Source organism: Ovis canadensis, chromosome 17, assembly GCF_042477335.2.
Source record: "Ovis canadensis isolate MfBH-ARS-UI-01 breed Bighorn chromosome 17, ARS-UI_OviCan_v2, whole genome shotgun sequence".
In the NCBI taxonomy this organism is placed as follows: Eukaryota; Metazoa; Chordata; class Mammalia; order Artiodactyla; family Bovidae; genus Ovis; species Ovis canadensis.
Window position 1 is genome coordinate 26,427,673 of NC_091261.1, and position 27,353 is coordinate 26,455,025.

Sequence of the window (27,353 nt, forward strand, 5' to 3'; positions counted from 1 at the left end):
AAACAGCTGTTTCCCCTTGCACGAAGGCATCACTGCAAACACATAGTAGTAAAGGTTCTTGCATTGTGAAAAGTCTTTTTGTTCCCTACATACTGAATGGCAGCATGAATGGTTTTGTTCTGTTTGGGTTGCTATTTTCCAAACTTTATTACCAGAAAAATCATTCCCTAGATGCATGTTGCTCATAATATCCTCCCCTCTAGGGAGAGAAGTTATAGCTCAGACCCCATTTCTAATTTAACCATTCACTTAATTTTCTTTAACAGTTTAAAATGTCCTGTGGATGCTACGACTTGGGCCATCAATTTGGGGGAGAGCCTGTCAGAATGACACCAGTATTTCATACAACATATTTCACAAAGAAAGGCAAAAACAACCTTGCTAAGACAATGTGTGATAACTATTCTGGCTCTGGTCTGCTATTATGATGCCTGTGTCTCAATATTTTGGTAATTTATCCTAGATAGCAGAAATATGACTGTCTCATCAAAGTGAGAATAATCATGCCTAGTTTGTAACCAAATAGTCAAATACTCAGTATAAAAGATATGCTTGGTGAAATGGAGAAAAGGCAAAAAAAAAAGAAAGAAAGAAAAGAAAGAAAATGAAACACTTGAGAAGAGCAGAGCATCAAAACTGGAAGCTAAGAGTTTCATTGTGTGAAGAAAGAAAAACAGTCCTATAACTTGTCAAGCCCCATGTACATTCCAATCAATTTTATTATTATAATAGTCACACACCCACCTCCTACAGAAATGGAAATAAAAATAAACAAATGGAACCTAATTAAACTAAAAAAAAATAGTCACAAACATTCATCTGTAAATTTTCTTCATATGTTTTGTTGAGATCCAACAAACTCTAGGTAGTCAAACCAAAATAAATTAAAAGTCTCTAGCAACCTGGAAACTAGCCAAAGTATGTTGTTCATTTTATAGTTGGGACAATGAGGTCCAGAGATGTCTACTGACTTGTCCCAAATTACTTAATTACTGAGTAAATAATAATTATTAAAGTAATTGCTATTATGAAAATCCAGAATGCACACTGTTTCACACATAAACTATACTGCTCCTAATACAACTGAGCTGGTTCCCACAACTGTGAGGCTGGATCCAACCTCTAAATCAGCCTCTAAATGTGGAAAAAATAGATTCTCTCATTGTCTTAATGGGGAGAAAAAACAAGATTCACAAGCAGTCAACAAAGAAATCAATAGTACTCTCAGAAAAGTTACACTCAATAGCCTAAGTAGTATATATCCCATATTCAATATAACACCATGTGCTGTATATGTGCGTGTGCACCAGATCAAAAATTCTACTCCATGTGGTCTCTAGTTAATGGTAGCTTGCTATCCTCAAGAGTGGGAATTTTCTTCATTGACTTTATATTGTTTGCAGTTCCGTTAGCACACTCTTAAAGGAATTATAGTCATTTACTTCAATTACCTCTGAAAAGAATATGAATAAAAAAGAAAAACTACAATTGCACTCTGATTTCCAAAAGAAACTGAAATGAGTTTGACTCAGTTAATCAAGTCTTTAAAGTGCATTTCTAAGATAAGCAGAGAGGAGACAGGGTGCAAGCAGAAACCACAGCTTGAAATACAACAGGGCGGATTAAACTGAAGTCCAGTGCAAATCACGGGAATATGCAGAGCATAACAAAGCCTAATTTAGGTTACTCTTGGCCATCTGGATATCCTATTTCGTAGGTCCAGTGCTCATGTAAAGCTTGTGCTGGCACCCTCTAATGCAGTAGTTTTCACAGCAGTATGTAGAACCAACACAGTCTGGCTATGTAGCAATAATGTTGGTTCCCATAATGCCCGTGTATAAAATCAGGCCCTCTGATGAATGTGCTATGGGGACAAAGTTCTGTAGTTCAACCAAATCCAGGCTTGCCCAACTCAGTCAATTGCTATTTTGGAGGAACAGGGCATGACAAGCAAAATTATATACCTCGCCCTGCACCCCTACCAAATCCTACCTTAAAATGTGCATATGGTGAGATATTACCCCTGTTATATGGAGATGTTATATGGCACAGTTGACCTTGACAGGGAGATTATATGAGGGGAAGTGGGCAAAGAGGACAACTAATTTAATCACATGCACTCAGAACTTTTTCTGGATGGTGGCACAAAGGGATGCCAGAGAGATTCAAGTCATAAGAAGGACTACACATGCCTTTGCTAGTCTCACGATGAAGGGAGTCATGTAAGAAGGGATACTGGTGGCTTCTAGGACTCGTGTGTAGCCCCTGCTGACAGGCAGCAAGGAGACAAGGACTTCACCCGTACAACCACAGGAACTGAATTATGCTCACAATGAATTATGCTGAATAATTAAATTTAACTTAAATGCTTGGCAATCGATGTTTCTGGAGTTTCAAAGCCTCCACATAAAAAGCCCAGCCTGGAAAACACCTTGATTTCTACCTTGTGAGACCCTGAGTAAAATACCCAGTCAAGCTTGTCTGGACTTCTGATCTACATAACTGTAATATAATTAATGGATGTTATTTTAAGCCACTAAGTTTGGAATGATTTGTTACACGGCATAGAAAACTACTACATAGGGCAATTTACTTACCTCCCAAAGCTTGTAAAAAGCAAAGATGACAATATAAATCATAAGAAGCTGTAATGAAGAGTAAAGAGATGATGCACACGATAAACCTAGCAAAGTAAGTGAAAGTGAAGTGAAGTCTCTCAGTCGTGTCCGACTCTTTGTGACCCCGTGGACTGTAGCCCACCAGGCTCCTCTGTCCATGGGATTCTCCAGGCAAGAATACTGGAGTGGGGTGCCATTTCCTTCTCCAAAGTAATTAGCATGCAATAAGAAATTAAGAAGCAATTACTGTACTTTTAAATATTTTATGACATTTCAAAGATATTTGTCACATTTTGGAAGTCAACCATTCTGAAATCCCCTGCAAAGTTGTTTGGCTATTATTTCTGCCAAAGTCGCCAATACCTTAAACAGACTTAACAGGTGTGTGTAATTGAAATGTCACGTGAGATAACACATGAAATTAATCAGATGACTCACAAAGTACATTTGAAAATAATTTTGGCTCATTTGTGTATTTTCATCTTATACATGCTCCAATTCAGCAGAGCATAAAAAACAATAATAATATTTTTAAAGATATCTTTAAACAAGATTAGGATCCTGATAAATAAAGCCACAAGTGCTCTAGGTTCTGGTTCATTATTACAATAAAGAACAACTGAAGAATTACCTGAAACCTGCGCAAGGCTAATATCAACTTTAGCAAAATACTCTGAATTTTAGGATCCAAACAGGAAAGAGTAAGTGCCTTGTGAATGCTCAATTTGCTTACATGGTTTGACTAGTCAAAATAATGCATAGTTATGAAAGTGGAAATGTGGCTTGAGAGAAAAGAGCAGAAAATTAATTATGTTGGAATATTAGGAATAGGATAAGAAATGAAAGTACTCTGAAGGAAGATAAACCATGTAATAAAGTTAGAAAGAAACTAGAATGCTTTGAAAGAGGATAAACCATTTAGTAAGATGAAAAATTAAGTGGATCTATGAGATCACTGTTAGGATGAGAGCAAGATATCACATATAAATGACACAAACGGACACGAGTTAAGGAAAAGACCTTACACAGTGACAAAGGGTCAATCCGAGAGGAAGGAAAAACATTCGTAAATATTTATCCACCAACATAAAGTGAAAGTGAAGTCGCTCAGTCGTGTCCAACTCTTTGCGACCCGTGGACTGTAGCCCACCAAGCTCCTCTGTCCATAGAAGCACCTAAATATATAAAGCAAATATTAATGTACCCAAGGGGAGAAAAGGAAAAAAAAATACAATAATAGCAAAGGACTTAACATCCCAATGATATCAGTGGATAGATCATCCAGACAAAATATCAATAAGGAAACCCTTGATTTAAACTACATGTTAGGCCAGTCTGACCTAACAAACATATACAAAAGATTCTATCCAAAAGTAGCAGAATATTTAAAAGTCAGAAGATAAGAAATTACGTTTATCTTCAAGAAAAATAAAAGACATTCCCTATCATGAGAGACTATAATCAATATATGTAATTTGTTTTCCCTGCTAATAGGAACATATATATCAATAATTACATTAAGTGTAAATGGATTAAATGCTCCAACCAAAAGACACACACTACCTGAATAGATACAAACACAAGACTTATACATATGCTGTCTGCAAGAGACCCACTTCAGACTAGAGACACATACAAACTGAAAGTGAGACGATGAAAAGAGATATTCCATGCAAGTGAAAATCAAAAGAAAGCAGAAGTAGCAATTCTCATATTAGACAAAATATACCTTAAAATAAAGAATATTATAAGAGATAAGGAAGGATATTACATAATGATCAAGGGATCAGTACAAGAAGAAGACATAACAATTGTAAACATTTATGAACCAAATATACAAGCACCTCAATACATAAGGCAAACTCTAACAGACGTAAAAGGGGGAATAGACAGTAACACAATAATAGCGGAGAACTTTAACACCCCACTTACACCAATGGACAGATCATCAAAACAGAAAATAAAGAAACACAAGCCTTAAATGACATATTGCACCTAATTAGATCTAATAGATATCTTCAGGACATTCCATCCAATGCAGAAGAATACATTTTCTTCTCAGGTGCACACAACATTCTCTAGGATAGATCACATTTTGGGTCACAAATCAAGCCTTAGTAAATTTAAGAAAAACTGAAGTCAAATCAAACATTTTTCTGACCACAACACTATGAGACTAGATATCAATTATAGGGATATATATATATATATATATATATATATATAATAAAAACAAATTGAGATTAACCAATGCATTTCTAAATAGCAAACAGGTTACTGAAAAAATAAAATGGGAAATAAAAAAAATTTTTAGAAACAAATGATAATGAAAACACAATGATTCAAAACCTATGGGATACAGCAAACTCAGTTTTATGAAGGAAGTTTATAGCCATACAATCCAACCTCAAGAAACAAGAAAAATATCAGATAGATAACCTAACCTTACACCTAAAGCAACTGGCAAAAAGAACAAAAGAACTCCAAAGTTAGTAGAAGGAAAGAAATCATAAAGTTAAGAGCAGGAATAACTGAAAAAGAAATGAAAGAAACAATAGCAATGATCAATAAAACTAAAAGCTGGTTCCTTGAGAAGATAAACAAAATTGACAAACCATTAGCCAGACTCAAAAACAAACAAACAAACAAAAAAAAAAAAACAAAGGGAGAAGACTCTAATCAACAAAATTAGGAATGAAAAAGAGATTACAAAAGACAATGCAGAAACACACAGGATCATAAGAGGGATAGGATGGGATGGGAGGTGGGAGGGAGGTTTAGCAGAGAGGGAAACATGCATACCCACGGCTGATGCATGTTGATGTATGGCAGAAGCCCACACAACATTGCAAAGCAATTATCCCTCAATTAAAAATTTTAAAAAGTAAGGAGACTAAACAGCTAGAAATGACATTAAAACAGAAATGACATGAACACTACTCGGCTCTGCTCAGTTGCTCAGTCATGTCTGACTCTTTGTGACCCTTCAGGCTATAGCCCACTAGATTCCTCTATCCAGCGGGATTTTTCAGGCAAGAATACAAGAGTGGGTCACCATTCCCATCTCCAGGTGACCTTCCCAACCCAGGGATCAAACCCAGTCTCCTTCATCGCAGGAAGATCCTTTTACCCGCTAAGTCATTGGGGGAAGCCATTAAAACCACCAGATTAAAAAATAAAACAAAATTGCTCCCCATCTCCACTCTATTATCTCTAAGCCTTGGCTATACACTGAAATAAAAGAAAACTGAATTAAAATATATTTATCTTTTTGTTATGAAGGAATAAAAATGACAGCTAGTAAGAGGTAGGACTTATTTCTATGGTTAAACCACTGAAGATCAACTAATGGGATGTAAAATTCAAATTAGTAGATTTTACCCATATACAGATAGAACCTTTACTCATAATAAATGCATAAGTCAGAAGAAGCTGCAATACTTCCTTTATCTTATTTCATATAATTATTTACTAGTAATGATTACCAAAATTAAAAAAATACAACTGTCAGTCTCTGTATATAGAAAGATTTTATCAAAGGTAAAATGAAAACTCACCATATTGCAAAGATGGCCACAACAATCCCTTCATCCCTGTGCCTTTGTGCAACATAATGTTACTTCTCCTTCCATAGAGGGATGGAATCGCTTTTCTGTCCCATTAACCTGGGCTGGCCCTATCTCTATAACTTGCTGAGGTTGAGAAGATTGGCAAAAATAAATAGGAATTTCCAGGGCTAGGTTGTAGGAAGCTGTGCCTCTCTGTTTTCTCCATCTTTGAATGCTTCCACTGCCATGAAAGAAAATCCAGCTAGACTGCTAAATGAAATAATCATATATAGAGAAAAACTCAGATCACAGCCAGCCCCATGGGCCCAGATATGTGAGTGAGGAATCTTGAGTAAGTCCAGACAAGACCAACAGAGAAACTGACCAGTCAACAAGCAGAATTGTAAGAAATAATAAAGCACTGTGGCTTTAAGTCCACTAATTTTGGATAATTTGTTACCTAGCAACAGATTGTAAGATTTAGAAAATATGAGTTATCTCTACTTAATAGATCTCAGCCTATAATGTTAAACCATCTAACTTTCTACAGCATTTTGCAGTACATTTCACAACCTAGTTTTTCCCCTAACCATAACCTTAGGAGCTAGTTATTATTAATATCCAGACTTAAAGAAGAGAAAACAAAGGCTGACTAGTTTACTTAGCTAAAACTGTGCCCACAAAACTATCCTCACTAATCTGTGATCTTCTTTAGGTAGGGGATGTCTTACTCATCTTTGAATCTCAAGCACATGCAAGATGACAAACGTAAAGAAGGAAATTTTTAAAAGGTTGGATGGATGGATGGTTGGGTGGATGGTTGGATAAATGGATGGATGAATCAACCCGTTACTTCCTCTACTCTTATAAATATTTTAAAAAATTGATATACATGGAGCCACCCTCATGCACAGCCCATCCAAAGTCTTTCTTTGCTAGGTGTTTTGGCTATTTTTCACTTGAGTTAGTAATAGATAGCTTCTATTCCTGATTGTCTCCTTGTAAGTAAAACCTAATGTATCAATGTTTTTCTCAAAACTTAGTACCTAAAACTAAACACAATAATGAATTTATCTAAAACTCCTTTCTGTAATCCAAATTCTGCATCTATAAGAAAGCAATGCTTTGTAAATTTCAAAAGTTTATCTGAAATAAGGTATCACATTAAAGAAAACAAATAAAATAATGTCTTGGTTCTAATGGGATGAGATTGAATCTCTCTAGAAATCTGTTGTAAGAAGCAAAATGCCTTAGTTAAACTTAAGATCAATAAAACTCAGTCGGAAAATATAATTATTCTCTTGTGATCTACTTGAATTGAGGGAATAAATGGACTCATTAATTTTAGCTAGTTTAAGAGGCTTCTTTAAACTGTGCCATTGATTTTGGTTAATTTAGATAGAATTAAAGAACTCAAGTTGTTTTATTAAATGCTTTTTATAATGCATTTATTTTGGTCAGTTTTGAAAGATTATTACACCCTTTAATCCCATGGTTAAAACATAAATAATCCCCAATCCTTGATGCCAAGTGCAGCTAGCTACAATTATGTGCTGTTTTGTTCTATCATTTACCATGATGCTCTCATAAACCAAACGTAAGCCAAACTTTACATTAATTTCTTTAGAATTATGAAGTTAAGAATTTTCAGAAACTATTATGTTAATGCTAACAATTTTTTAAAGTCTATATTAATTTGGGGTTTCCCAGGTGGCACTAGGGGTAAAGAACCAGCCTGCCAATGCAGGAGATGGAAGACATGTGGGTCTGATCTCTGGGTTGGGAAGATCTCCTGGAGGAGGGCATGGCAACCCACTTCAGTAATGACTTTTCAAAACATATATATGCTAAAGATTAGGAAATCTAGATTTCTAGCCCGGACATGTCTGCCATCATTCTGTTCTCTGACAATAAATTATAGCAGGGGTTTGGGAAATATGGCTTGATGGGGAAAATCAGGTTGAAGCTTCTGTTCTACATTTTAAAATTAGAAAAAAAAAGAAATTAAAAAAGAAGAATATGTAACAGAGACAATCGTTGTCCCATAACAATTAAAATATTTACTATTTGACCCTTTACACAAAAAAGTTTGATCACTATCAATCGTATTTCCACCCAAATAGGCTATCACTTTTTCAAACTTCATTAATCTAAAAGCAAAGCTTTTCTGCCAAGACAACACCTTCTGCTAGCTTTTCATTCAACTTGCTTCGACCATGACCCCTGGCTCAGAAGCACCTGTTACCAGAGCCTCTCTCTGGGCCCCAGTAACCATTCCTATGCTTTTGTGTGTCACCACCGCTATTTTCAACAACTTAGTTGAAACTTACATCACCTTAAGGCTGAATTCCCATAATGATAATCTCTGTTTCACCCTTTAATTCTGCTGTCTGTGCCTCTAATGGGTTGATTTAAAACAACAACTTTATTATCATCATAGATCACTTAAACTGTATCAAGTTTTCCATTGCTTACTATTGTATGTATAAATTATACGGCATTGTTCGAGTTTATGGTGGGCTGCTGTCTATGGGGTTGCACAGAGTTGGACATGACTGAAGCGACTTAGCAGCAGCAGCAGGGATAGGGAGGGAGCTTGGGATGGTCGTGTACACACTGATATATTTAAAATAGATAACCAACAAAGGACCCATTGTATAGCACGTGGATCTCTGCTCAATGTTCTGTGGCAGCCTGGGTGGGAGAGAGGTTTGTGGGGAGAATGGATACATGTATATGTATAGCTGAGTCCCTTTTCTATTCACTTGAAACTATCACAACATTGTTAACTGGCTATACACCAATATAAAATAAAAAGCAAAAAAAAAGGAAAATAAACCCCAGGTAAAAGGACCAATTTAGGAGTTGAGATCTTATAGGACAGAGGTACAGCCATAAGAGGAGTTTACAAAGAAGTCTGAATGATTTAAAGAGTTTCTTTAATAAAAGGAAATGTTTCTTTAAAAATAATAAATAAATTATATAGCATTTTCAAAGTCCTACATAATCAGACACCTGCATTTTTAACTTTATTTTCCAATTAAGTGGTGGCCAATAAAAAGTTGCAGGGGGTGTAGCTCTGTGGTACATTGCATGCCTTGCATATATGAGGCCCCAGGTTCAACCCCCACCTCCTCCATCTGTGTATTTTGGGCTTCTCTTATGGTTCAGTGGTAAAGAATATGCCTGTAATGCAGGAGACACAGGAGATGAGGTTCAATCACTGGTTGGGAAGATCCCCTGGAGGAGGAAATGGCAACCCACTCCAGTATTCTTGTCTGAAAAATCCCATGGACAGAGGAGCCCGGTGGACTACAGCACAATGGGTCACAAAGAGACAGACAAGACTGAGCAATTTAGCATGCACAAATAAGAAGTTACTTACCTTCCTTCAGTTAGGCTCCTCACTTTATTGTATTCTACTTATGCTCTCCATCTTCCAATATATAAAATAAGGATTTTTAAACTATTATTTAAAATCATAAAAAAGAATAATTACTAACAAATATCAAGTACTGACTACTTAGTTATTGTTCTACGCTATTACATTTACATAGTATGAACCAATGTTTTTGTTACAACAACTTTGTAAGGAAAGGATTGTTATTATCATAATTCTAAAGTTAAGAAACCTGAGGAACAGGGTTTCCTGGTCCAAAGTTACACAGCTAGTAAGTGTCAGCACCAGGGCAGGAAAGCAGGAAGGCTGGCTTGCTTCCTTGCACCATGCTCCTCTCAGAATTAAACTAATGTCACCTCCTGTTTGGAAAATTCCTACCACTTGGCTCTCCGGAGGCTCCTTGAAAAGGAAAGTGGATCTAAATAGAGTTTCTTTTACAGTAGAAGTAGAAGGAGACAGGTAGAAAATTCTCAAGGTCAGAAAGATGTGATCCAAGGGAATGTTTCAGCCAGGAGGGAGAGAAAGCTAAAACAGGGAGGAGACAACAGATGTGAGATAAACTCTCCATTGAGGGATCAGCACCCTTGGTGGAGTGGGCTGAGGGTACACTTGATGGCAAGGCTTAGTCCTGGCTCATGCTTTGGAATTCCTGATGGATATCAACAAAAAGGGTACCCCCCACAAAACAGGCAGCCAAATGTGATAGAAAAATAAAGGTGAGGATTAACTAGGCAGAGGGAAGGACTGAATTAACACACCCAAGCCTCCTCACTGGAAGGGATCCAGAAGTTTCTGTCAAAACCCACAAAAGAATGGTGAGGATAGCTAAGGAGAGAGCCCTACTTGTATGTGAGAGGCAGTGGCGAGGTGACATAAAGGAAGATAAGCCAATTAAAGCAGAGATAGTTTAAAAGTGTTGCCTGAATAGGTAGGCCGAGGCTCAGAGGATCTGCCGGATCTAACTTGCAAAAGGTCCTCCATTGGATTTCCCTGGTATCGAGTGGTAAAGAATCCACCGGTCAATGCAGGGGACATGGGTTCAATTGCTGGGCTGGGAAGATCCCACATGCTATGGAGCAACTAAGCCCCTGAGCCACAACTACTGAGCCAGCACTCTAGAGCTGGTGCTCCAAGAGGCCACCACGACTAGAGAGCAACCCCTGCTCACTGCAACTAGAGGGAGCCTGTGGGCAGTAACCAAGACCCAGGGTAGCCAAAAGTCAATGAACAAAGAAACAAAAATTTTTAAATGTTTTAAATTAAAAAAAGGATCCTTCATTCCGAAGAAAAGACTTCTTAACAAGGATGTGCTTACATTTCCTGGCATATGTACTACTAAGTATTACCTCTATCACAAAATCAATAATTTAACAAGTTTTAATAAAACCACAAAGTGTTTTAACCACAATTATACAATATGTATTCATAAAAGGTATACCTCCTTTCTGCACATTTTAATGTACAAATTATAGTTCTGTAACAGCCATGAAATTAAAAGACGCTTACTCCTTGGAAGAAAAGTTATGACCAACCTAGATAGTATATTCAAAAGCAGAGACATTACTTTGCCGACTAAGGTTCGTCTAGTCAAGGCTATGGTTTTTCCAGTGGTCGTCTATGGATGTGAGAGTTGGACTGTGAAGAAGGCTGAACGCCGAAGCATTGATGCTTTTGAACTGTGGTGTTGGAGAAGACTCTTGAGAGTCCCTTGGACTGCAAGGAGATCCAACCAGTCCATTCTGAAGGAGATCAGCCCTGGAATTTCTTTGGAAGGAATGATGCTTAAGCTGAAACTCCACTTTGGCCACCTCATGTGAAGAGTTGACTCAATGGAAAAGACTCTGATGCTGGGAGGGATTGGGGGCAGGAGGAGAAGGGGACGACCCAGGATGAGATGGCTGGATGGCATCACTGACTCAAAGGACATGAGTCTGTGTGAACTCTGGGAGTTGGTGATGGACAGGGTGGCCTGGCATGCTGCGATTCATGAGGTCACAAAGAGTTGGACACGACTGAGAGACTGAACTGAACTGAACTGAATGTAAGTTTACTACTACTGCTGCTGCTGCTAAGTCACTTCAGTCGTGTCTGACTCTGTGTGACCCCATAGACGGCAGCCCACCAGGCTCCGCCTTCCCTGGGATTCTCCAGGCAAGAACACTGGAGTGGGAAATCTCCACTGCCTCATAAAAAATGTTAAGATTTCAGGTGAGGTTTCCACAGAATATTAAAATAATCACCTGTATAAGAAAATTAGAATTAAGACAAGATAGAGGATAAAATGGGGCTTCCCAGGTGGCACTAGTTAGTGGTAAAGAACCCTCCTGCCAATGCAGGAGACATAAGAGACGCAAGTCCCATCCCTGGGTCAGGAAGATCCCCTGAGGAGGGGATTACAACCCACTCCAGTATTCTTGTCTGAAGAAACCCATGGACAGAAGAGACTGGCGGGCTACAGTCTCTAGCATAGTAAAGAGTCAGGAAGGACTGAAGCACTCATGCAGAAGATGAATAAGTAAGCTTGCTAACAGTGAAATAGTAATAGATTGGCAGTGAGGTTCAGGCTTATATGCATTGTGACTAGCCCTCCATACATATGGGCAGATGACTAACCAGTCAGAGTATTTTGACAACTTCTTGAATGTTATGCACATTAGGACACCAAGACAAAAATAAACATGCTCCACCTTATGAGAACTTAAACATCTCAAAAATTAGTATCCAACTCAACTCCACCCTTCCTTCCCGAATAAACAGAGCCTTGAAAAGCAGAAGACAAACTTATTTCTTAATCTTTCTGACTAGAAGAAGCAAATACATTTTTTTTGAAGGTGAGTGACTTACTAAGAGCGGTGTTCTGAAAAAATAGGGTATGAATTAAGCCATACAACACCTGCTGTGTCCATTTTACAAACAACAAAGCTGCGAGGAGCAAGTAGCTAGCCTGCATTTGATATAGTGCTCCTAAGTGCTAGAGCTGGGCTTCAAATTCTAATAGTGTCCCACAATGCATTTCACAAAATTCAGCATCTTCTCTTAAAAAAAGGAATTCTTAATAAAAGGAATAGAATAGTTACTTCTTAACATAATCAAGTCTTCTTTAAACTAATACCAACTTCTAACCTACTAACAAATAACTCTGTCCCCACTGTATTCCGGACTAAGAATAAGATACCCTGGTGGCTATTCTTGGAACTTTTTTGGGAATTTCTGATTAATAAAGTAGAAAAAATAAGATATTCTAGTTAAAACTACTCAAAAAAATAAGACCATCACTTTTATAAATTCAACAACTATTTAATACAACAAAGCTAAATACATTACTTGAGCTATCACAGACTGAAATGGCAAGTTCTTCAAGGTGGTTTGGAGCAAAACAAATGATAAATAACTAAATAACCATAATTTTCATATTCACCATTCTATATTTTAACAATATGTAGAGGAAATTATATAACTCACATTATTGACAAAAGTATGCAATTAGGATAAATATTAGAACTATATAAAAATCAATAAAGCTAAATTAAAAAGCAAAAAAGACAAATACTTTGAGAAGTATACTTTATTCCTGGATAGAAACACTATATATTCAGAGATATGTTTCCAAACTATTTCATAGGAAATGAAATTGACATTACAATCTTTATGTTCATCTTGGAAAAATCTACTAGCAAAAACAGTGAGAATAATTTTGAAGTAGTAAAGTAATTAACCTCCAATTAAAATAAACAAATTTATATTTTTAAAAAAATTAAAAAAAAGAAAAGTAATAAAGAGGAATCAGGCCTAATAGATGTGAAACAAATATATAAAAGCCTGATTTGGGGATAGGATTTAAAGCAATTTTTTCAAAATTCAACAAAATAAAATTGATAGAGTTGACAAAATAAAAATTAATATTTCTATAAGTTAATGTACAATAAACCAAATGAAAGGGAAAACAGTTAAGAAAAGTGAAAAAAAGACTAAAATGTACTTGTTCCTTATATTTTTAAAGGATTATAAAATTTGGTAAGAAAAACAAAATATCTCTAAATATAAATAACAAAGATCATTGCAGTAAAAATACAAACAACAAATGAACACTTTATGGAATCCAATATCTACGGTAATCAAGAAAGCAAATTAGACTCAAATGCATTTCTCACTTTTCAAATCTGGGGAAAATGTTACATTTTATTGACTTTAGGAAGTGATCACTATGTATGCAGATGTCAAATTATAAGGTTGTACAGCTGAAACTTATGTAATTAAAAAATTACAGTTTGTTATATTTTTTTTATAAAAGTAGTGTACATAGTTGAAAAACAAACAAAAAGAAAAGATATTCATTTTAGAAACTGTACCCTGATTCCTATCCCTGTTCACCTGTTTTCCCTCCACATTCCTGCCTTGACTTAGGCAAACATTTTTAGTTCTTGCAAATACTTAAAAGCTTCCTTATGAAATGCAAGCAAATTTAGTAATATATACTTGTATTTCCACATTCCTCAAATAAAATTAAATAACAAGCAGCACTTCACATGAGGTTGAACATATTTTTTATGAATCAAAACACTATTTGTATTACTTACAAATAGTAAGTATTATTTGACTGTAATGGGTCTTTGCTGTTGAACGGGCTTTTCTCTAGGTGCAGAAAGTGGGGGCCACTCTAGTTGGTTAATGGGCCTCTCATTGCAGCAGCTTCTCTTGCTGCAGAGCGCAATCTCTAGAGTGTCTGGGCTTCAGTAGCCGCGGCACATAGGCTTTAGAGCACAGGCTCAATACTTGTGGCACACGGGCTTAGCTGTCCTGTGGTACGTGGGATTTTCTTGAGCTAGGAATCGAACCTGTGTCTCTTGCACTGGCAGGCAGATTCTTTACCATGGAGCCACTGGGGAGGCCCACTATTTGTATTTTTTAATGCTCATTTATCTTTGCCTAATTGGCTGATTTGGTAAAGAATCTGCCTGCAGTGTGGGAGACCTGGGTTTGATCCCTAGGTCAGGAAGATCCCCTGGAGGAGGGCATGGCAACCCACTCTAGTATTCTTGCCTGGAGAATCCCATGGACAGAGGAGCTTTGCGGGCTACAGTCCATGGGGTCACAAAGGGTTGGACACAACTTAGGGACTAACACACACTGTTCTATTGCTTTGTATTTCTTTACACTCCCACAATTCCTAAAATATATTTAAGAGAGAAAACTCCTGGTCATTTGAGAGGCAAATATTTTTTCCCAGCTTATCATTCTCCTTTAGAATTTCTCCAGAGTTTTCTTTTGTTTTGGCTTGTATTTTTTGCCAACCAAAGGATTTCTTTTAATGAGTCAGAGTTACTTTTCTCTCTTTCTTTTAGATGCTGCAATTGAGCAATAGAAAATGTTCAGCTAGATTTCATTTTTATTTTTAAGTATTAAGTCATTTACAAATAATAGCTTTACTTACACTTTTTAAAATTTCATACCTCAAATTCCTTTGCCTTTTTTGGTTTTGTTAACTAATATCTCTGGTACAACATCACTAGCAGGGGTAATAGGTAAACACAATTATCTTGTTTGTTTTTTGAGCAGAAATAACAGAAACACCTCTAGCATTTAGCCATTATGTTTGTGCATGTGTATGTGTGAACATACAGTTTATTGTTTTGTCATGGTTATAAAATGTTTGACTCTTTCTTTATTGAGCTATCTCTCTTTTTAAAACATCCAGAATGGTTGCTAAATTTTATCAAATGGGTAGAAATTAAACATATGATTTTTTCCCTTAGATCAACTATTACGATGAAATATTTTAATAGACTTCATAATCTTTCATCCCTGGAATGAACTTTACTTCATCATGAATACATAATTCCTTTAATGAGCTGCAAATAATTTTCTGAAGAGCTTTTCATTGATATTCATAAATAAAATTGAAAATAGTTTTCTTCTTGTGAAATTTTGTAGGTGTCAATGATAATCTTCCTTCACTAAAACAAGCTAAGTTTATATTCCTCTGGAAGGGTTTAAATCACACTGAAGTACTCTCTTCTTTTAAAAAATCATTAGGTAGGGTATAATATACAAATGATACATACTGTAATATCTAGGTAACTACATCTTGAGCTACAATTTTTAAAGATACATTTAATATTTAAGGGAAAAATAATGAGTGAAATAATATTAATTAATAGATTAGTAGAGGAAATAAGGATAGCAAAAAATTCATTAATCCATATAAAGTCAAGAAAGGAAGGATAAAACTACATAAAGAGATGAGTCAAGTGGAAACAAATAGTAGGCTGGTAGATATGAATCCAACTATATCAGTAATTTTATTAAATGAAAATGGGCTAAATACTCTATGTAAAAGACTAGGATTGCCAGATTAAGTTAAAAACAAAAACAGCTACCTCTTGTCACAGGACGCACACCTGTAATGTAAGGACAATGCCAGGGTGAAATGGAGGGGAAAATATGTATCATGCAAACACTGAAAAAAATAAGCTGGAGCAGCTCTACTAATTTTGGATAAAGCAGACTTGAAGGCCAGTCACTTACTAGAAAGATAGGCGGGCATTTCATACCCTGTAAAAGGTCCATCCACCAGGGGAATATCATGATTAAAAAAAATGCAGCCTCCTAAAAATTGTAGCTTTAAAGTTTATAAAGTGAAGCTAGAAGAACTAGAGAAAAGAGAAAACGGCAAATTCACCATCATCTGGGTGACTTTAAAATATCTCTCTCAAAAGCTAACAGAACAGAGAGAGAAAATCATCAAGGGTAGAGTAGGTCTGAAAAAAAAAAAAAAAAGCTTGGTCTACCTGACATGTATGATGCATTGTACCTCAAAATGGAAAAAGTCACTCTTCTACTTCTGGAATATGTGCCAAAGGTGACCGACCATGTGCTGGACCACAAAGCAAGTCATTATATTTAAAGAACTAAAATTATTCAGTGTTTATTATCTGATAGAATTCTGGCTGTGAAATCAATAATAAACTCTCAGTTTATTTTCTCAATTCTCAACTGTGTGAAAAATAAACAATAGACTTCTTAAAGAATTCACGAATCTGAAGAAATTCCAATGGAATTCAAGCAAACAAAAAAGATATGACATCATCATTAGGCACAGAAAAAGGATTCTAGTAAATAGTGCACTTCCAAGAAAGCAAGAGAAGGTAAAAATGGGAAAGCAGCAGGACAGGGGTGAGGCCCCTAGAAGGAAGTGCCCAGGAAGGCTGGCCATTCTTAAGTGCACAGAGCCACACAAAGGGCAGCTTTGCAGTCACCCCCAGGCAGAGGAAGGGGCAAGATTTGCAAGAATGTGTTACTAACTCCTACAACCCACAGGACAAAGATTAGCCAGACAGCCTGTTAACTTGCTGACATTTCCATCATGAGGAAACCCCATGCAGGAAATCCAGGATATGAGCTGATACCCGACCCCACCTGTCACTGAGGGACACAGCCACTTCGTACCAAGGCATTTCCTTCCTTTTTGAAAAATGCGCTTTCTGAGATCTGCTGCTCATGGGGACAAAGACCCTTTCTCCGTTTCTCCTGGCAACGACTCCCTGCTCAGGCTCAGTCTCCACACAGAACCGGGCTCCTTCTTTCCCACTGGTGATAGCTAACAAATGTCATCACACGGCCCCTCCATACTTCATTTCTCTCAGTCTCTCAACCGAACTTCCTCTGCAAATGTTACGAGCCTCAGGTGCTTTAGTCTACAGCCCACATTACAGCTTTTCACTTCGGATTTTACAGCTTTTTCACTATCTCTGAGTTTTGCTTTAGACTTAGTTTGTGAGTCTTTCCCCAGTCCCATTCTATTAATACATGATTTCCAAGATGAGAATTATATTTGGTCCAATCCACTGCTCATCTTGGAAGCAGGAAAGATTGCTTTAAAATTGTTAAATGTCAGCAATGAAGAGAATGTAGTGTCAAAAAGACTCACAATGGTATGATGAAGACGTAAATCTGTACATATTTTCTGAAATATGTCTGGAGTACCATTTATAACTTTAAACATTTGAATTTTCCTAGAAAATTTTCCTAATAAAAATTTCAAACATCTGGTCACAGATTTATTAAAAAATTATACTTACTGAAGTTCTCTTTTAATAACTACAAGTTAATGACATTATAATAGGTTAAGATATATTTAAATTGAAGTATTATATACACATGAAAATAATATCAACTTATGTAATATCACAAGGAAATGCCACAGTTTGCTGTTGAACAGACAAAAGTACAAGGCAAATTTTCAATATTTTTTATATCAACCATGTAGAAAAAAATAGCCCTGGAAAAAATCATGTAATAATCTGCCTCTTAGTTATTGCATTACTGGCAATGTTTCTCTCACTTTATGCTTTTCTGTACTCTTCACTCTTATGATACCAAGCACATGTTACTTTGATAATCAGAAAGATAACAAATAAAACAAAAATCCTGAGACGCTCTCCCACAGATAAGAACAGCTATTGCAGGCCTCCACAAACCATCAAAAGGGTTGTTTTTAAGGACCCCAAAGGAAGCTGCTCTGCATTTTTATTAAGAATCCCTAAACTCAAGAAACCACCTGCTCAAAAACTAGGAATAAAAAAATTCCAATAAACTGAAAGTACTTTTGTTATGACTTCAAAACAACTGAGGGGATATTCCTGCTTACTTTCTTACATATTTCAAGTATGATTTCACTTAATGAAAAGACCCCTGGTTTTTGCCCCAGAATTGATCATAATGGAATTTTTTTAATAACATGTCTATTCATTTTCATAAACAGTGACAATTTAGAGCTATGTTGCTGTGACAACAATGTCCCAAGTTCTATTCCTCAACATCCAAAGGACTCTCCCTCTTCTTCTTTGAGCCTGCAGTGGTAGCAACACATGAAATGTGTTTATCTCTAAGACTGTCAGTAAGTTGCTTCTCAAGTTTAGGGAATTCCTAATGAAGATTCTAGGAAACAGAGCAGTTTCAAAGAAACACATGAAGTTAGAAGATATGCCTATTTTGTAGGTAGTTATAAACAAAGGACATTTTCTTCATTCTTTTTCTTTCAATTTATACTTACTTTATTATTTATTATGCCAGAAATGATTGCATAAGAAAGGAATTACTTTTTTCCCCTCTTAGGATTCTTGTAAAGGGTTTCACTTTTCATAAACCCCTGTACTTTACTGCCTATTCTGATCTGAACACATGGTACAGAAATTTTTCTAACAGAGTTATATATTATAACTGAAAGTAAAATTAAATCATGTGTTCACTTTATCAAAAGAAGCTAGTTCCTTGGATTTCCATTTCTGTGACTTTATTTTGTTTAGTTCTTGAGACTACTTGATTTTACATCGCTCTCACTTTTCAAAAGTTTCAAATAGTCCCTCTAGAACTCTAATCTATATTATTCTCTGATCTCCTTACCTTTGTAAAATCATTCAGAGATTGGATCGCTGTGTTACCTTTATTATCTAATTATAAGTACACTAGTTTGTTTTAAATTGACTTAATAATAGAAAAAAATGAGAGGCAGAATTTCTTCAACTAATATGCCAAGGGTCAGAAAACTGACCCACAGGCCAAATTTCACTTGCCATTTGTTAAGTTTTGTTAGGATAAAGCCATTCCCATCTATGTCTATACTTTCCCAATACTTTCAGTATATAGTGGCAGAGTTGAGCAGTTGCAAGAGACATCATTTGGCCGGAAAAACCTAAAATATTTACCGTCTGGGTTTTTTTGGAAGAAAATTTGCCTACCTCTGTTGTGTGCAATGTTCTCTGTTCTCAGAAAATGCTTTCAACCTTCTACGACAAATGGCATTTTAGTTTTTACTAAGATGCCCACTTCTTAAAAATCTCAGGTACATCTATTTGCAATTTTTTAAGGAATCTCCACACTGTTCTCCAAAGTGGCTGTACTAGTTTGCATTCCCACCAACAGTGTAGGAGGGTTCCCTTTTCTCCACACCCTCTCCAACATTTATTGCTTGCAGATTTTTGGATCGCAGACATTCTGACTGGTGTGAAGTGGTACCTCATTGTGGTTTTGATTTGCATTTCTCTAATAATGAGTGATGTTGAGCATCTTTTCATGTGTTTGTTAGCCATCTGTATGTCTTCTTTGGAGAAATGTCTATTTAGTTCTTTGGCCCATTTTTTGATTGGGTCGTTTACTTTTCTGGAATTGAGCTGCATAAGTTGCTTGTATAGTTTTGAGATTAGTTGTTTGTCAGTTGCTTCATTTGCTATTATTTTCTCCCATTCAGAAGGCTGTCTTTTCACCTTGCTTATATTTTCCTTTGTTGTGCAGAAGCTTTTGCAAAACAGCAAAAAAGACACAGATGTGTATAACGGACTTTTGGACTCAGAGGGAGAGGGAGAGGGTGGGATGATTTGGGAGAATGGAATTGTAACATGTATACTATCACGTAAGAATCGAATCGCCAGTCTATGTCCAACGCAGGATACAGCATGCTTGGAGCTGGTGCACGGTGATGACCCAGAGAGATGTTATGGGGAGGGAGGTGGGAGGGGGATTCATGTTTGGGAACGCATGTAAACCCATGGGGATTCATGTCAATGTATGGCAAAACCATACAGTATTGTAAAGTAAAATAAAGTAAAAATAAGAGACAAAAAAAAATAATAAAAAAAGAAAAAAAATCTCAGGTACATATATAATATCTAATATTATATCAATATCATATCTAATTGCCACATCTTCTTTATTGTTAATTACATTATTACATAAATGGGTCTATACTGCATGATGTAATTCTTAAAACCTTACTTACATGACCTCCTATATGCTGGCTATCTGCTAACAGTGACTTCGTGACTTGCTGTGACATCACCAACATGGCACATGATGAGACATTATTATTTTGAAGAGCCACATGACCATATATAGGAATGGATTCTGTAGGAGTCAAAGGCAGGATAAAGAGATTAAAAATTATGTACTGAATAATCTTCCCTTCCTTGAATTTATAATTACTTCTGCATCTGATGATGCTGGAAAAGACAGGAAGACTCATGGAGAAAGCTTCAGAAGTCAATAAGAACATTTTAAAATTAATTGTCCCTAAAATCTTCAGTCTTCCTCATAATTTAACTCACATCCATGCTGAATATAGCTGCTTCATTTGGGAAAAGAAATAATCATACATTATTTAAAAGGAGGATTTTTTTACTCTTGCCCTGAACTGGTGATGAGAACCAAATATTGGGGATAAAGAAGCATTAAGCTGCCCTACATTCTAAAGAGAGTTTTGTAGGTTTCTAGACACCTACTCCAGGGAGAATTCAGAGGCAGGCAAACCCTTACTCTACTTCTCCTACCTCAACACCATCACCTCCAAGACCCCATGACTGGTCCATATACAGAAGACTAAAATACTAGCATGGGAAGTGAGAGGCAATGATTGGAATCACCAGTCAGCAACATGACAGGAAGTACTATGGGACTATACACAAGAGCCACTGTGTTATAAACTGAGCTGTGTCTCACCAAAATTCTTATGTTGAGGCCCTAGCCCCCATTGTAACAGTATTTGCAGATGGGGTTTGGAAGGTGACTAGGGTTAAATGAGATTGTACAGGTGGGAACCTCATGATGGGATTAATGTGGAATTATGAGAAGTGGTATTAGCACACTTGTTTCCTTCTCTCTCTACACTTCATGAGGACACAGCAAGAAGGCAGCCATCTGCAAGCCAGGAAGGGAGGCCTCCCCCAGGGAACTCAATCAGCTGGCATCTTGATCTTGTACCCTCAGGGGAGGGATCTGAAAGGGCAGGAAAAGCCCAATTCTGGAACCTTCCACACAGAACATATCAATAACCTGTTCCTGTTAGCTAGGAAGGGAAGCAACAGCTAACAGAGTATAGCCTAGTTAAGTCAGGAGCCATCTGGTATGTCTGTCCTTCACCACCCTTTATGCCCTCAACTTCCAGCGGTTAAAACCAGAAGGAGGTTAGAAAGCATGAAAATGCTGACCACACCCTCTTCCCTCAACTGGTTCCACAGGCCTAACTTGAGCTAACTGAACATCATCTGGAGATGAGACTGGAATTTTAAATGGACTAGACAATTCAATAATCGGAAGTGATCAAGATGCCACCTGATCTGACAATTTTGTGAATGGATAATTACAAACGGGTTACGAAAGAAGCTGTATCTGGAACACTGAAGAGTCAGCATACCTAGGTCTTTGATACCATGTGCTAAGAAGGAAAAGGAAGAGGCGAGGGCTGTTCAAAAAAGAGTAACGCATTTTGGATCACTTTAAGGCAAATTCCTTTTCTATCATTTCTCCCACTTTCTAGAATTCATTTTTCTAGTTTATTCCCTTTCAAATTCCTTTTTTAACAATCTTTCACCTAATCCACTACTATTATATAACAGTAAGAATAACAAGAATTTTTATGAAGCTTTTTGTTGAAAGAAAAAAAGATTTTTGAGAAAAATGTTGATCTTAAGACACAGCCACTAACAAACCTTTCTCTCTCTCTGTTTTTTTTTTTTTCTTTCGTTTCTTCTCTGCATCATGTTCATACACCAGCCAACTCCTTAGTTCTGGTTTTTCTTCCTACTTGTATTATCTGTATGCAGGTCAGGAAGCAACAGTTAGAACTGGACATGGAGCAATGGACTGGTTCCATATAGGAAAAGGAGTACGTCAAGGCTGTATATTGTCACCCTGCTTGTTTAAGTTATATGCAGACTACATCATGCGATGGATGAAGCACAAGCTGGAATCAAAATTGCCAGGAGAAATACCAATAACCTCAGATATGTAGATGACACCACCCTTATGGCAGAAAATGAAGAAGAACTAAAGAGTCTCTTGATGAAAGTAAAAGAGGAGAGTGAAAAAGTTGGCTTAAAGCTCAACATTCAGAAAACGAAGATCATGGCATGTGATCCCATCACTTCATGGCAAATAGAAGGGGAAATAGTGGAAACAGTGGCTGACTTTATTTTGAGGGGCTCCAAAATCACTGCAGATGGTGACTGCAGCCATGAAATTGAAGGACGCTTGCTCCTTGGAAGGAAAGTTATGACCAACCTAGACAGCATACTAAAAAGCAGAGACATTACTTTGCCAACAAAGGTCTGTCTAGTTAAGGCTATGGTTTTTCCAATAGTCATGTATGGATGTGAGAGTAGGACTATAAAGAAAGCTGAGCACTAAAGAATTGATGCTTTTGAACTGTGGTGTTGGAGAAGACTCTTGAGAGTCCCTTGGACTGCAAGGAGATCCAACCAGTCCATCCTAAAGAAGATCAGTCCTGGGTGTTCATTGGAAGGACTGATGTTGAAGCTGAAACTCCAGTACTTTGGCCACCTGATACAAAGAACTGACTCATTTGAAAAGACCCTGATGCTGGGAAAGATTGAGGGCAGGAGGAGAAGGGGATGACAGAGGATGAGATGGTTGGATGGCATCACCAACTCAATGGACATGAGTTTGGGTAGACTCCAGGAGTTGGAGATGGGCAAAGAAGCCTGGTGTGCTGCAGTCCATGGGGTCGCAAAGAGTCGGAAATGACTGACTGACTAAACTAAACTGAACTGAACTGAACTCTATTTTCTCAGAAGAATTTATTCTTTGAGATTTTTCTTGGATGTTTTCCCATCCACTCTACAAACACTCATCAACTTGATCAGGAACACCTAAGAGAGATCTCTTCCTTGGGCATTTTCCCTCTGCAACCAAGAAATAAGCTTTTTGGATAGGCACCACAACTGAGAATTCCACAGAATGTGTGAGAATGAAATCAGCAAATACGCTGAAAGGCACAGGATGAGCACGCAGACCCATCTGATTCTCAACAGGAAGGACCCTGAGAGCTGCTATGACTTTTTGGCTACCCCCTGGGCTTCCCAGGTAACGCTAGTGATAAAGGACCCACCTACCAATGCAGGAGACATAAGAGATGTCGGTTCAATCCCTGGGTCAGGAAGATTCCCTTAATGAAGTAAATGACAATCCACTCTAGTATTGTTGCCTGGAGAATCCCATGGACAGAGGAGCCTGGCAGGCTACAGTTCACAGGGTTGCAAAGAGTTAGACGTGGCTGCAGCAACTTCACACGCATGCACGTTTACCCTTTAAAGCTTCAAAACAGAGGATGAATAAAAGCACCTACATCTCTGATTTAAAGCTAGATAGATCCCTGCCTTTCATGTCCTCTGTTGGCTGATGTTCCAATTATTAGCAACAAGGGATAATGTTTCTAGAAAATAGGAGGCAAGCTTCTTCAGGAAATACCTAAGAAGGGGTAATGAAAATATTTAAAAACCAAATTCAACTCAGCTCTGCTGCCATTTGCCCCAACAACCTGCCTCAACTAATGCTACACACTCTTGAAATGCCGTAACAATGCATGTCCTCCATCTCCACACTGCAGTTAAGGCTGACTGATCCAGACCACTAGCCTCTCTGTGGCCAAATGCATGTTTGGGAAATATTTTTGTCTCTTACTTTGGCCTTCAGTTTGTACACACTGAAATGGAATAGAATCAAAGAGTGTTTGATACTCCAAACAACTTCCATCCAGGCATCCATATTTCAGAGAGGATAAATGGTTCCCTCTGGAAAGGTTCAGAGGAAATGCCTTCCTCTGACCACCAAAGCCATCTCAGGATTGTTATCCCTTTCCATAAAAGATGCAAAGAGGCTCGGCAGAACTGTCATGAACATGGAGGCAGTCGTCACACTAGCTGAGAGCTCAGAGCTGAGTCTCTGCAGAGATGCCCTCAACGGACTCCTCCCTGGGGACCTGGCCTCCTTCCCTGGAGTCGGAGCACGCCTGAAGGGTCATCAAGCTTCAGAGAACTCCTTATGGGATTGACTGGCTGAGGTCTTTGCTCCAACTGCCCCCCAGTCCAACTTGTCCTTTTACCCACTTACTTCCATCCCCCTCATTTCCATCGGGTGTTCCTGAAGACACACCCCCTGAAGCTCCTGCATGTACATTCCTGTCTCAGAGTCTGCTTCCCAGGGAAGGCAATCTACAAAAAGGTTATACTCTCTTAGCTCAGAAAATGTATGGTTGAGAAACACTTGGATCAACCCTACTTAAGACTGGGAGGGGGGGCGGGGGTCTCCTTTAATTTGACAATGTGCACTGTGAATCTTCAATGAATATCCAGAAGTTATTTAACCACAGAACTCTCTTCTCATATTGGACATCTTCTAAGATCCATACTCTATGGCGTATGCTCTGGGAAACATGAATGCAGTTCACTCTAGCTCACATAAGAATATAATTGGTGAAGTTCTTCATGCCAGTCCCTCCCGTAATGGCAAAAGAATGGAAATAACAATGGGGGAACAATAAAGAAAACAATAGGGGAATGTTTATATAAATTATGACATTTCATGAAATATTATGAATCCCTAGAAAGAAATAAATTCTTTAAGTTCTAGAAAGAAAAAGTATCCAAAGTATATATTTTTAGTCCAAACAGCAAGGTTAGGTGACTGTGTGTACTTGTTCTTTAAAAAGGGAAGGATTAAATACAAGCGTACATTTTCTTCTGCATGCATAAAATATTTGGAAAGGCATACTTTAGAAAATGATGGCACTAGCTGTTTCTGTAGAAGAAAATTAAAAGCACTTTGACGTTTTTATTTTAAACCATGGAAATAGACGACCTCTTCAAACAATTAAACTATTAAAAATTAAAAGCAAAACACTACAAAATATTAGATAGCAGATATTTAAATACTTCATCTAATCATATATGAAGAAACTCTGGAAAATGTATAACATCCTCTACAAAGTTACTTATACTGTGAGCTCCTTAAAGACAGGAATCATATTTTATTCACTTATTCATAATTTCCACAGCCCAGTGGACTGTCTGAAACAGAGGAGATGGTAGATCATTTGTTTGCTTTTTAATTGAATCCTACTGTATCTATATAGCAATAGATTTAACACAGTCCTTCCTTCCTGAAAATTTTTTTTTTTTAATTTGAGATCTAGGGAAATTCTAAAAATGGAGAAAGACTAGCACATTCTCTGAATGTATTTTCCTGGTTTGGTTTTCCCCTTATAAGCCTATAGTCAGCAACACTTGAAAGTATCTGAAGCAGTGCTGTCCAATACAATGGCCACTACCCACATGTGGCTATTTAAATATAAATGTAAATTAATTAAAATAAAATGCAACTAGAAATTCACATCCCTAGTTGAGCCAGCAATATTTCAAGTGCTCAAAAAGTCACACATGGTTAGTGGGTACCATACTGGACACAGCAGACAGAGAACATTTTCATTGCTGCAGAAATTTCTGGATAGCACTGTTTGAGGTATAGTACAGAAATTGATTTTGGACATCAATGGGTTGAATTCCAACTTAGGCACTTGAAACTCCAATACTTTGGCCACCTCATGCGAAGAGTTGACTCATTGGAAAAGACTTTGATGCTGGGAGGGATTGGGGGCAGGAGGAGAAGGGGAAGACAGAGGATGAGATGGCTGGATGGCATCACTGACTCGATGGACGTGAGTCTGAGTGAACTCCGGGAGTTGGTGATGGACAGGGAGGCCTGGCGTGCTGCGATTCATGGGGTCGCAAAGAGTCGGACACGACTGAGCGACTGAATTGAACTGAACTGAGAAGTAGAATTTAGGGAAAGTTGATCTCTCACAGCCTCAGTTTCCTCATCTGGAGAATAGGGAAAATGAGAAAACTTATGCCACTGGGTCATTGTGAAGTTCAAACGAGCTCTTTCATGCAGATTTCACAGGACACGGGGAACACATAAAATGTTACCTCTCAGTGACTATCACTACTGTGAATATTACACCTCACCATGAGCCAGTCATTTTGTCCCTCCCAAACAGGCTCTTCCACCCCTTCCACAGGACTGGAAACTAACAGAGTAGCCTTTAACATTCTCACAGTCTAGGTCAGTGCTATTCAAATACCAGTTTTACCAGACCACCTGACCTGCCTCTTGAGACATATGTATGCAGGTCAGGAAGCAACAGTTAGAACTGGACATGGAACAACAGACTGGTTCCAAATAGGAAAAGGAGTACATCAAGGCTGTATATTGTCACCCTGCTTATTTAACTTCTATGCAGAGTACATCATGAGAAACACTGGGCCGGAAGAAGCACAGGCTGGAATCAAGATTGCCAGGAGAAATATCAATAACCTCAGATATGCAGATGACACCACCCTTATGGCAGAGAGTGAAGAAGAATTAAAAAGCCTCCAGATGAAAGCGAAAGAGGAGAGCGAAAAAGTTGGCTTAAAGCTCAACATTCAGAAAACGAAGACCATAGCATCTGGTCCCATCACATAATGGAAAATAGATGGGGAAACAGTGGAAACAGTGTCAGACTTTATTTTGGGGGCTCCAAAATCACTGCAGATGGTGATTGCAGCCATGAAATTAAAAGACGCTTACTCCCTGGAAGGAAAGTTATGACCAACCTAGACAGCATATTAAAAAGCAGAGACATTACTTTGCCAACAAAGGTCCATCTAGTCAAGGCTATGGTTTCTCCAGTGGTCATGTATGGATGCGAGAGTTAGACTGTGAAGAAAGCTGAGTACCGAAGAATTGATGCTTTTGAACTGTGGTGTTGGAGAAGACTCTTGAGAGTCCCTTGGACTGCAAGGAAATCCAACCAGTCCATCCTAAAGGAGATCAGTCCTGGGTGTTCATTGGAAGGAATGATGCTAAAGCTGAAACCCCAATACTTTGGCCACCTCATGTGAAGAGTTGACTCATTGGAAAAGGCCCTGATGCTGGGAGGGAGTGGGGGCAGGAGGAGAA

General features: G+C 37.7%; 1 protein-coding gene across 7 annotated transcripts in view; it reads right to left on the reverse strand.

Moving 5' to 3' along the window:
* Positions 1 to 27,353, reverse strand: part of IL15 (interleukin 15) — a 99,175-nt gene that overhangs the window by 46,653 nt on the left and 25,169 nt on the right. For 4 of the 7 annotated variants that reach the window (XM_069556842.1, XM_069556843.1, XM_069556846.1 and 1 more), the window contains one exon: positions 20,341 to 20,465. The exons of the other annotated variants lie outside the window; for them this stretch is intronic. The gene's annotated coding sequence lies outside the window, so the exon portion shown is untranslated. The remainder of the gene's footprint in view (positions 1 to 20,340; positions 20,466 to 27,353) is intronic. 7 annotated transcript variants of the gene reach the window in all.